The sequence below is a fragment of the Pongo pygmaeus genome, chromosome X (genome assembly GCF_028885625.2).
Source record: "Pongo pygmaeus isolate AG05252 chromosome X, NHGRI_mPonPyg2-v2.0_pri, whole genome shotgun sequence".
In the NCBI taxonomy this organism is placed as follows: Eukaryota; Metazoa; Chordata; class Mammalia; order Primates; family Hominidae; genus Pongo; species Pongo pygmaeus.
Window position 1 is genome coordinate 135,971,221 of NC_072396.2, and position 12,835 is coordinate 135,984,055.

Genomic DNA, 12,835 nt, shown 5'->3' on the forward strand with positions numbered 1-12,835 from the left:
TTTTATGTCGTGGATAAGAATCAGCTAAAGAAAAATATCCATAGTGGGAAAGGATAATTAGCAATTCTGTGATTCGGTAATCTGATTACATTTGAACAATAAAATAGCACATTTTCTTTAAGAGGAGTGTTCAAAAGTGAAGTCCAACCTCCCTCATTGTAAAGATGAAGAAATTAAGACTCACAATGGATTGTGCTACTTAGCAAATTAATCTTATGCTGTATATGAATGTTTTATCTCCCAAATTAAAATATAAAGATCCAAATGACATTACTTGTTTTGTAGACATCTATTCCTAATAGCACCCAATATAGAGATTGAGGATATAGCAAATACTCAATAATTGCCTTTCAAATTAAAATGATTTGAATTCCTTCTTCTTTCTCGGCAGATAGAACAAAATGGATATTCTGGTTATTGATAATGGCAGTGAAGTGACAGAGTTCATCCTGGTGGGTTTGTCCAACCATCCAAAATTTCAGATTGCCTTTTATTGCACCATGGTAGTGGTCTACCTGATCACATTTGTTGGTAACAGTCTCATTATTGTTGTGGTTAGAGTTGATGGGTGGCTTCACACTCCCATGTATTTTTTCCTAAGCAACCTGTCCTTCCTTGCTATCTGCTGCTCCAGCAATTCAGTACCTTTTTTGTTGTTCAATGGCTTAAGAGACTATCCCACCATTTCCTATAATAGCTGTTATGCCCAGATGACCAGTGCTTTTTTGCTGTCATGGCTTATGAGAGATTTGTTGTGATCTCCAATCCCCTGCGCTACATCATCATTATGAACAATAAGGTCTGCATACAGTTGGCCATGGTGACCTGGGCCAGTGCCTTCCTTATGTCACTAATACCAATCATTGCAATTCCTGCCCATTTTTGTGGACACAATGTCATCAACCATTTTACCTGTGAGGTGCAGGAATTGTTGAAGCTCGTCTGCTCGGACATCCCAGGCAGCCTCATCCTCGGTCTAGTCATCGGCATATTCACCTTGCCCCTGTCCTTCACCTTCATCCTCTTCTCCTATGCTCACATTGTGGTTGCTGTGCTGAGGATCAACTCTGCAGAGGCCAGACTCAAAGCTTTCTCCACCTGTGGATCCCATCTGACTGTGATCATCATATTTTATGGGACAGCCACCTACATGTACTCGAAACCTCAGTCAAGGGAATCCCAAGACGAGGGTAAAGTCATCTCTGTATTTTTTTTGAAAGTATTTTTTATTATACTTTAAGTTCTGGGGTACATGTGCAGAACATGTAGTTTTGTTACATAGTTATACACGTGCCAGAGAAGCAACATCAAAATGATAGCATCTCTGTATTTTATGGTGTTGTGACCCCTATGTTGAACCCCCTCATTTATACCTTGAGAGACAAGGATGTGAAAAATGCTCTAAGAAAAATAATTAGGAAGAAAGAGTCCTAAAAGAATGTGAATATCGCATGGAGGCTCATCTAACCAACAGTTTGATATTGACTTGTAAAAATAACAAGGTAGAAATACTAAACAACATTTTATAAGATAATTAAAGTGTTTTCTCTATTTCCAACAGGCATGTAAAATCTTTCCACTGAGAAAAAAAATGTTAAACTTTTATAGTACCACCATTTAAGTAGTACACAGGACAGCCTTGAAGGAGAGTTTTAAAATAAAATAATAATTAGTAATTTTAATCCTGAGCAGTTTGATTTTATTTTACTAAATTGGAAATATTCTATTATAATATAATAATAATATGCTGAGATTCCCTTTTTTAGGTGAAAAAGAGCAAAGTTGCAAAATCAACAATTCTTATCTCAATGCTTTTGGTGTAAAATGTGTCATAACCCACACTTTGAAGTGATGGAGGTGAGTAGAGAGAAAAAAATTACTTAACTACTATATAAGTGTCTGCATAGATGGTCCTCTGCTAAAGCAAGGAGGCCTTCAAGACTGTGAACCTACTGAGAACTAGAACTGATAGACATTATGGAAAATGCAATTACATGTCTTGATCAGTAGATAGGGCTACATTTTCTCTATGAGTGTGCACTATTCCAACTTCCAAAGGTGATCTAAAGGTGTTGACCTTACAAACACAGCAAATTTAACTCAGGAGGAATGTCTTTTAAAAAGCAAATATATACAGTATTTTAAAATTATAATGTTAATTATTTAAAAGTAGATAAAAGGGTAGAGAATAAATTTAAAAATCACCTATAATTCCAACACTCAATGAGGCTTGCATCAGTTTGGGGTTCAGGTATGCATGTATTTAAGTCTGCTATGCACAATTATTTCAGATTCAGCTCATCACTTTCCATCTTTACACCTCAGTTTTCTCATCTATAAAATGGGGATCATAAGAGTGCCTACCTCACAAAAGTGGTTTTGAAAATTAAATGTGATAATACAAGTCACATTTCTATCACAATGTCTAGCATATGGTGGACATTGAATATGTGTCAACCAAAAAAATACCTGTCAATTTGCCCTTTAAAATCCACACCCATTGTATGAGTGGTCATTTGCCTATGTCTATACCAATAATGACTGTATCATTTAAAAATATTCCATGACAATATGACAGACTGAAAATTTGTGTTTATTATCTTATTATCTTTGAGGTTGGGTCAAAATGTCAGTGAGTCAGCCCAACTTTGGAAAAAAGAAAATACTAAACTCAGTAATGTATGACTAATAAAAGCTTCCAAACTTGTTTCAATCTAATTGACTCCACCATTGCTTCTGGATACATCGTGGCAGGTACACCCAAAGTTGGATCTATTCTATTTCACTCTGGTAAGCACTCCTGGAATTAATACTTTATCCGTCAACAACAGAAGCTGACTGAAGACTGTTGTAAGTGCAAACGTAAATGAGAAAAGCATGGGAACCCCAATAAAGAACTCTTTGGAAAAGGAATCTATGGTGTTATACAAATTTTGTCATAACATTATCAACTTAATCCTGAAAAAATTCTCATGTAAATTTAATTTCTGATGTTTTCTAATCCTTCTCATCTAACCTAACGCAACCCTGCAACTAGAAGGAAGGTACTATTAACCAACAAGAAGACACAGTGAGCAGATGAAGTCAAACACTACAGGATGGAAATAAATATGATTTCTCAGATGGAAGGGGGAAAAAGGGAGGAAAACTGCAAGCCTAATACTTATCAGAGTATGATCATTTTCATTAGGAACTAGGAGGAGGTAGAGAAGAACAAGAAATGAGATGTGCCTTGTGCTGACAGAGAGAAATTTATTGGGGAGAGGCAGGAACCTTTTTAGCTGTGAGAGAAAATTAGACAGGTAAACTAATTTCTTTCCTTTTGATTACCTCAAGGAGAAGTTAGACAAGACTCTCTCTAGAGAGAAACGTGTTACATCTGGAAGTGGAGAACAAGCTACAGGAAGGTTTCTAACATGAAGTCAAGACTCTGGATGAGTAGAAAATGTAAGAAATTATAAGAACAACTGTTCAGTTATAGTTACATGTGTTAGGTGCCTTTACATTAAAAGTTTACTGTGAAATTTGACTTCTCCAAATCTTCCTTGTATTATGAAATAAACAAGTCTGAGTCATAATAAATAAGCAATACTTTAGAACTACCCTAAGCCTTGGGAAATTTGTTTAAATTTCTTATCTCTGCCAAACAGCAGTTATGACTCGTAGCTGATAATGGGCAACTCTGCGTCTCTGCACACCATCTCCTCATAAGGTGTGCCAAAATCACAAAACAACATCTTAGAAGGTTGAACTGACCCCTTACAAAATCAACATCGCTGAGAAAAGAGCTTCGTGCTGTGTACTGGCAGCAGCAGAGCAAACAAAATGCACTTGAGCACCATGATCACAACTTTTCCAGGAAGTATTTCACAGAAATAAATTTTAAAATTTGAAAAAAATTAAGAAGAAATCATTGAACTTTTAGTGAATTTGTCAACAATGCCAGTACTAAGTAGTAAGAAAATAAAATTAATTACCTACAGAATGGTCCTTTGGTTTTAACAAGTCATGAAAGCAGAACTAGTCAATCTACCATTTTCATCACATAGAAAAGAGTACATAGAAAAGTGCTCATTTGTTCCTGCAATTTTTTGTTGTCGTTGGCTCAATTAAAATGATCATCAAATAAAGTTTTTCACTAATGCATTTGAGTCATGGCCCTGTATGCCCATATCTGCTTGTCCACATATATACGTGGACGTATACACACAGGCTTTATTGTCAGAAAGAACTGAACTTGGGCAATATATTTTAACCCCTCTGAAACCCTCATTATCAGCTATGTAGTATAGAATATAATAACCTCTACTTCATAGTGTTGCTTATGAGCATAAGATAAACAGTGTAAAACACTTAGTACAGTACTTAGCAAATAGTAAGCACCTTAAAATACTTTATTATTTTTACTATTCCCTTCCCATTTTTATTATTTTTAATTGACATATAATAATTGTATATATTTATGGGATACAGTGAGTATGTGATAATCAAATAAGGTTAATTTACATATTCATCACCTCAAATATTTATCATTTCTTTGTGTTGGAAACATTCAAAATCTGCTCTTCTAGCTATTTGAAAATATACAATAAATATTGTTGATTTCAGTCCCCCTTTAGTGCTACAGAACACTAGAACTTATTCCTCTTATCTAGCTGTACCTTTGTACCTGTTGACCAAACTTTGGCTAGCCTCCCTTCCTCAAACCTTTCCCCATCTCTAGTAACCACAATTCTAGTGTCTACTCCTATGAGATCAACTTTTCTGCATCCGCATGTGTGTGAGGACATGTGGTATTTATTCTTCCATGCCTGGCTTTTTCCATTTTGCATAATGCCCTCTAAACTCATCCATGTTGTTGTGAATTACAGAATTTTGTACTTTTTATGGCTAAATAATATTCCATTGTGTATCTATGACACATTTTATTTATCCATTCATATTTTGATGGACACTTAGGTTGATTCCATACTTTGGCTGTTATGAATATTGCTTCAAAAAAACATGGCAGTGTGGATATCTTTATGAGGTGGTGATTTCATTCCCTTCAGGTATATACCCAGAAGTGAGATTGCTGGCTCACACAGTAATTCCATTTCTAGTTTTCTAAGGAATCTTTATACTGTTTTCCATAATGGCCGTTCTTATCATCATCATTTGTATTATATAACTCTAGTACCAGAGATGCCCTTATATTGAAAGGCCTAATTTATTCCATATGTAGCAAGGTTATCACACTTTTCTTGACTAAAGCTCATACAGGGAATTATGGAGAGCATACACAGGCATCTGTGTGTGTCAGGATGTAAGTGTTGAAGGATGTTTCACACTTTGCCTCTTTTTGCACCTTACTTCACTTATTCAACCAATATTTATTGAATATATTCTATGTGTTAGGTGATTTGCTAGCACTGGGGATCTACAGGAAAAAAAAAATTTCTTGCTATTTGTTAGTAGGGACTAAATGTTTTAAAATACAGACATTAAGCAGGCTATCACATTTATAAGCAAAACAATTTAAGAGCATAAGAAGTACTCTGAAGGAAACAAACAAAGCTGGAGCAAAGAGCAATGAGTGAGACTTCTTTTTGATAGAATTTTCAGGTAAGAGCTCTCAAAAGAAATTATATTTAAACTGAGACTGAAGGATTCACATTAAATGCTTAGTACAAATATTGAAGAGTGAGGAGATGAGTATACTAGAATGAAGAGGGAAAAATGTAAAGGCCTGAAAGAAAGAACTGAGCATGTTTAAGGAACAGGAAGAAGACAAGTAAATGTAAGTTATGTGAGCAAGGCTGTGGGTAGGTGGTATGTCATCCATTCCTTCATTCATCCATTCAACAAAAATAACAACTAAACACAAACACACAAATAACATGTGTGCATGCGCACATGCACTCATATAGTACACAGAGACAGAAAGAGAAGCCACTATGTGTGCCAAGCACTGTTCTTGGCTTTGGTAATACCTCAACAAATAAAAATGTTTCCAGACTAATGAAGTGGTATGTTATTGAGAAAGGGACTTAAACCATAAATATAAACCATATAGTATTTTTTAAAATAAAAGCAATGGTAAGACATATAAGGAGAAATAGGTTAGGAGCTTCCATTTTAATTAGGATAATTTAAAATTTCCTACATATGTGAATATGTAGGAAAATAATATTCCAGGCAAAGGCACTAAGACAAAAGAATGAGAAATGTATTTGAAGAACACCAGGGAAGCCAGTGTGATTGGAGAGGAGGGAGCAAAATAGAAGAAAGCATCAGATGAGCTGAGAGAGGAATGGGGGCCAGATTGTTCAGGTACTTCTAGACCACTGTAGGGTACATTGTGCAGGTACTTCTAGACCATTGTAAGGGTTTTGGTTTGTTTTATTTAAAAAAAAAAAAGCTTCATTGAGATGTAATTCACATACCATAGAATTCAGCATTTTAAATTGTACAATTTAGTGACATTTAGAACATTCACAAAGATGTGCAACAATGTTATAAATATTATTTGTCTATTCTTCAGTTGCTTGTCCCTATATTTTCAGATATAATAAGCTTTAGGATATAAATACAGATGTGTTTGCAAAACTAGAAAAATAGAGGAATTCACACCACAGCAATATATGAAGTTTCTAATTTCTTCACATCCTAGCCAATGTTTATTATTGTTTGTCAAGTTTATTAGAGCCATCTTAGTGAGTGAAAAGTGGTATCTCATTGTAGTTTTGATGAGCATTTTCCTAACACTAATGGTGTTGCATATATTTTCATGTGCTTATTTGCCATTTGTACATCTTTTTTTGATAAATGTCTTTGCATATCATTTGCCCATATTTAATTGGGTTATTTTTCTTTTTATTATTGAGTTATAAGAGCTATTTACATCCTCCAAATATAAATTCCTTATGTGATATATGATTTGCAAACATTTTGTTCCACTTCATGGGTTGTCTTTTCAATTTTTTGGTAATGTCCTTTGAAGCACAAAGTTTTTAAATTTGATAATGTCCAGTTTGTCTACCACTTCCTTTTGTGGCTTATAATTACATTGTCATATCTAAAAACCATTGCCTAGTCTGATGTCACCAATATTTATCTCTATATTTTCTTTTAAGAATTACAAAATTTTAGCTCTTACAGTTAGGTCTTTGATCCATTTTGAATTAACTTTTGTATATGACGTGAGGTAAGGTTCAAACCTCATCCCCTTGCATGAGGGAATGATGCAGTTCTCCTAGTATCATCTGTTGAAAAAACTATTACTTCCCCCATCTACTTGTTTTGGCACCTTGTCATACTATATGTGCATATTTGTTTTTGGATATTCAACTCTACTTCACTCACTAATATGTCTGTCTTTAGGCCAGTACCACACAGTTTTGATTACCGTATTCTTTTACTACATTTTGGAGTAGGGGATTGTGACTCCTCCAACTTTATTCTTATTTTTCAAGATAGTTTTGGCTGCTTTAGATCTCTTGCATTTTATACCAATTTTTGGTTTCTTGCATTTCTATATGAATGTTATGGGCTCTGTAAAATTCCAACAGGGAAATAGATAGAGATTGTGTTGAGTCTGGGGATCTATTTGGTAAGTATTGCTATCTTAACAACATTCAGTCTTCTAAGCCATGAAAATGGAAAGTTTTTCCATTTACCTAGGTCTTCTTTCTTTCAACAATTTTTTGTAGTTTTCATTGTATGTATCTTTCACTTCATGTGTTAATTTTATTCCTAAGTATTTTATCCTTTTTGACACGATTATAAATGAAATTGTTTTCTTAGTTTCATTTTCTGGTTATTTATTGCTAGTGTATAGAAATAACACTGGTTATGTATATTGATCTTGTATCCCACAACCTTGTTGAATTTATTAATTCTAATAGTTTCTGTGGACTCTTTATGATATTCCATATACAGGATCATGACATCTGTGAATAGACATAATTGTACTTTTTCCTTTCCAATCTGGATGCTTTTATTTCTTTTTCTTGCCTAATTGCTCTGGCAAAAATTGTAGTACAATGTCACAAAAAAGTGGCAAAAGTAGAAATGCTGGTCTTCTTGATCTAGAGGGAAAGTCTTCAGTCTTTCACCACTAAGTTGATGTCAGCTGTGTGTTTGTCTGTAATAAAAATGTTTATCTTAAAGTCTATTTCATCTAATATTAGTTTAGGTCCACCAGCTCTGTCGTGGGTACTTTCCACATACTATATATTTTTCCAAACTTTTATTCTCAATCTATTTGGGTGTGTGAATCTAAAGTGAGTTTCTTGCAGATAGCATATAGTTGGATCATGTTGTAACATTTTTTAATCCCTTTGGTCAATTTCTGTCCTTTTATGTAATTATTAATGATAGGATTTAAATATGCCATTTGTTCTTTCTTTTCTGTATGCTTTATATCTCACTTTTTCCTGGATTTCTCCATTACTATTTTCTTTTGTGTTAGAGAGAAATTTTCCCGTATTTCATTTTAATTCCATTATTGTTTATTTTATGATATTTTTAGCTATATACTCAGTGGTTGCATTAGAGATTACAATTAACATCTTAACATATCACAATCTACTTTGGATAAGTAACACTTAAATTCCAATAGTTATATATAAACTTAGCTTTTATATTACTCAGTTTCTTCCTCATTCCTTTGTCATAATGATGTCAGATGGATTTTATAAACCCATTAACACAGATTTGTAATGATTTCTTTAGGAAATTGTCTTTTAAATCAGGAAGGAGAAGAAAATAGTTAAAAAATCATTTATACATTTTTATTCTATATTTACTTATGTAGTCATTTTAACAGTGTTTTTTATTTCTTCACATGGATTTGAGTTACTGTCTAGTGTTCTTTTATTTCTGCATGAAAGACACCCCTTAATATTTCTTGTAAGTCAGGGTTGCTGGCAACAAATTCTGTCAGTTTCTGATTATCTGGAAAATTTTTTATTTTCTCCTTCATTTTCCATCTAGCAAAGAATAGCTTTGCTAGATATAGAATTCTTCATTGACAGCATCTCGTCTGTGTATTTTAAATATGTTAATCCACTGCCTTCTGGGCTACTTGATTTCTGATGGGAATTCACTTGCTAATCTTACTGAGAAACTTTTGTACATGATGAGTCACTCTTCCTCTTGCTGCTATTAAAATTCTCTCTTTGCTTTGGCTTTTGACATGTTGATTATGATTTATCTAGGTGTGGATCTCTTTGAATTTATCCTACTTAGGAAATGTTGAGCTTGTTAGATGTATAGATTAATGTGTTTGGTCTTATCTGGAGAGTTTTCAGCCATTATTTCTTTAAATATATTTTTTCCTTTTATCTCTTCTTCTGGAACTTCTATTATGCATATATTGGTACGCCTGATGATGTCTCACAGGCCTCTGAGTTTCTGTTCATTTTTTTTTCGTTATTTCTTCCTGTTTCTCAGACAATATATACTCAATTAACATATATTCAAGTTCATTTGTTCTGTGTCCTGCTTTCTCAAATGTGCTATTGAGTCTCTCTGATAAATTTTCTATTTTAGTTATTCTATTTTCAACTCCAAAACCCCTATATGGTTATTTTTAAATTTTCTATCTTGTTATTAATATCCGCTATTGGATGAGATATTGTTCTTACATTTTTCTTAATTCTTTAGACTTTTTTTATTTCTTTGAACATATTTGCAATAGCTAATTTGTAGTATTATCTGGTAAGTCTAACATCCGGGCTTCCTTTGGAACATTTCCTGTTGATTGCTTTTGTTTGTGTGTATAGAACACACTTTCTTATTTTGGGGGGGCTCGTAATTTTTTGTTGAAATATGTACATTTTAAGTGATATAATGTAAAACTCTGGAATTCAAATTCCTCTCATTCACCAGGATTTGTTATTGCTGTCTATTGCTTTTGTTCTTGTAGCTATTTTATTGTTAGTGACTTTCATGGATTATTTAAAGTCTGTATTATTTGTGCTGTTCAACTACTGAATTGTCTGCTTGGTTAGCTTAGTAGTCAGCTAATGATTGGACAGAGATTTAATTAAATGTCTTGAACTAATAAGTCTCCTAGCCGTGACAGAGGAGCTCTGTTTGTATATTGTGGCACACATTCAATGCTCTCTCAGGCAGTTTACAACTCCGGCTTAACCTTTATACCCTGCTTGCACAGAGCTTCAAAATGAATGACAGGCAAGAAATAGGATCTTCTCAGGGCTTTCCTGGACATTCACACAGTCTACATGTATCCATGTGTGGCTTTCTAGATCCTATGAGTGTGCTAAAACTTTTCAAAGCTCTTTATGGCCATCTAGTCCACCTGTTTTTCTTTTTAAGTATTTTAGTCAGTCTTTTGTTAGTACCAACTGGTAACAACACCTCAAGTAGCTGCCCTGTTAAACAACTTCCACTGATTCTTTTGGCAAATGTCCTGGGAAAAGGGTTATTTACACAGTGACTTATTAGTCAGCTCAAATAAAAAGAACCCCAGAGAATGTGCTTTTCAACAATCTATTAGACAAGTCAAATAGTGGCAATTCTGTGGGGATGTGGTTTTGGGGAAAATTCAAACATGTTATACCCTCTCCCATGGTGGCTAAGCTTCTGGTTTTCATGGCTGCTATCATTGTGAGGCTGTTGATTTTCAAAGCTATCGTGGATTTAGGGAGAACAAATGGGATTCGGGCAAATTAAAACACCACAAAGGCCACTTCTCATTAAGATGATGTTTTCTTTCTTGAATAAATGCTTCTTAGATTATTGTAAATTTTTTATTAATTTCCAGAGTTCTAAAAAAAATTGCTTTGACAACTGTTGTCAGTGTTTCTATTACTTTTATAGAGAAGGAGATTTTTGGAGTTACTTATGTCACCTTTTTGGAGGTTCTTCTCAAAGGCTTTAATTTTTACTTTGAAGGAAATGGTAGGTTTTTAAAGATATTTGAGAAGTGGAGTATCCTGATTCAACTTACATTTTAAAAGCGTTACTCTGACTATTGTATGAAGAATCAACTTTAATGGGTCAAGGGCAGAAGCATAGAGACTACTTAGAATATTTCAACAGCTTAAGTGAAAGTTGATGGTGGCCTAGAACAAGGTGGTAATAAAAAGTGGTGGGAAGTGATAGGATTTTGAAAATAATTTGAAGGAAGAGTCACTAAGATTTAATGATGGATTGGATCAGGGTTGTGAAAAAAAGAGTCAAAGATCACTCAAATGCTTGTGTTCTAAATAACTGGAATAGAGAATGGACATAATGAAGATGGGGCTATCAGAAAATATTTTGGAGAGAGGAGGTACGGAGAGAGAGTGAGAGTTAAATTTTTCACATTAATTTTGAGATATCCATTAAACCAAAAAAGAAGCAATGTCAGTTAAGAATTTGATTATATGAGTCTGCATTTCAGGGGAGAAATGTGAATTGGAAATATGAATATGAAAATTGTCAACACATAGAGTATATTTAAAGCCACAGGACTGGATGAGGTCACTAAGGGATAAGTAGCTAGAAAAGACAAAAAGTCCAAGAACTGAGGCCTGAGGAATTCCAATCTTAGGAGGTCATGGAGAAAAAACAACCTTAAAAGAATACTGAAATGGAGGGGCTAGTTAGCTAGTAGGTAAATCAGGAGAGTGTATTGTTTTGCAAAACAAAGGGTATGAAGAAGAGTGATCAAATCTCTCAAATGCTGCCATTAGGCCAAGTAAGGGAAGAACAGAAAATTGACCAGATAAACTAGCATTTCCTATGAAGTAAAATAGGCATAAACGTCATATTGCATTTTGTTAACAGGTTACTGAGAGGCTAAGTGAGATTACATGGCTGTCCCCCATCCTGAGATAGAGTTATATAATATGTGGGGAGCTACAGATAACTTTGACATCTTCTATTTTTGCTTGTAAACACATCTGCAGATTTTATTCTGTGAGATGTGTCATGAAAAGTTTATTTTTTTCTCTTTTGAATGTTTTTTTAAAAGAGAACCAATTTGAGGTCTGGCAATGGCAGAGTGGCTTGTTTTGGACAATCATCTCACAGATTTACAAAACTCTGTACAAAATATTAAAAATGAGCTACAGTCAAGTGCTGCATACCAATGTTTCGGTCAACCTGACTGAATATATAATTGTTGTCCTATAAGATTATAATGACACCGAAAAATGTCAGTGATATCAGAGCTGTCATGATATAGTGCAACAGATTACTCACATAGTCATGGTGATGTATAAACAAACCTTCTGCACTAACAGTCATATAAAAGTCAAGCACATACAATTATGTGTAGTACATAATACTTGTTAATAGTAATAAATATGTTACTGATTTATGTATTTACTATACTATACTTAATTATCATTACTTTACAGTGTACTCCTTCTATTTATCTTTGTAAGTTAACTGTAAAACAGCCTCAGGCAGATCCTTCAGGAGGTATTCCGGAAGACATTATTTTCATAAGACATGACAACTTCATGCATGGTATTGCCTCTGAAGACCTTCCAGTGGTCCAGCAGGACAAGATGTGGAAGTGAAGATGATGATATTGATGATCCTAACCCTGTATAGGCCTAAGCCAATGTGTGTTTGTTTGTATCTTATTTTTTTAACAACAAAGTTTAAAGAGTTTTTTAAAAATTAGGTAGAAAAAAACTCATAAAATAAAAATATAAAGAAAATATTTGTACGGTTGTACAATGTGTTTGTATTTTAAGCTGTATTATGAGTCAAAAAGTCTAAAACATTTGAGAAGTTTATAAAGTAAAAAAGTTACACCAAATTAAGTTTGATTTACTATTGAAGAAATAAATTTTAAATAAATTTAGTATACTCTAAGTGTACAGTGTCTATA

At 33.8% G+C, this 12,835-nt stretch overlaps 1 pseudogene; it reads left to right on the forward strand.

Moving 5' to 3' along the window:
• Nucleotides 1-401: 401 nt before the first annotated feature.
• Nucleotides 402-12,552, forward strand: LOC129024201 (olfactory receptor 13H1-like; annotated as a pseudogene).
• The last annotated feature ends 283 nt before the right edge of the window (nt 12,553-12,835 follow it).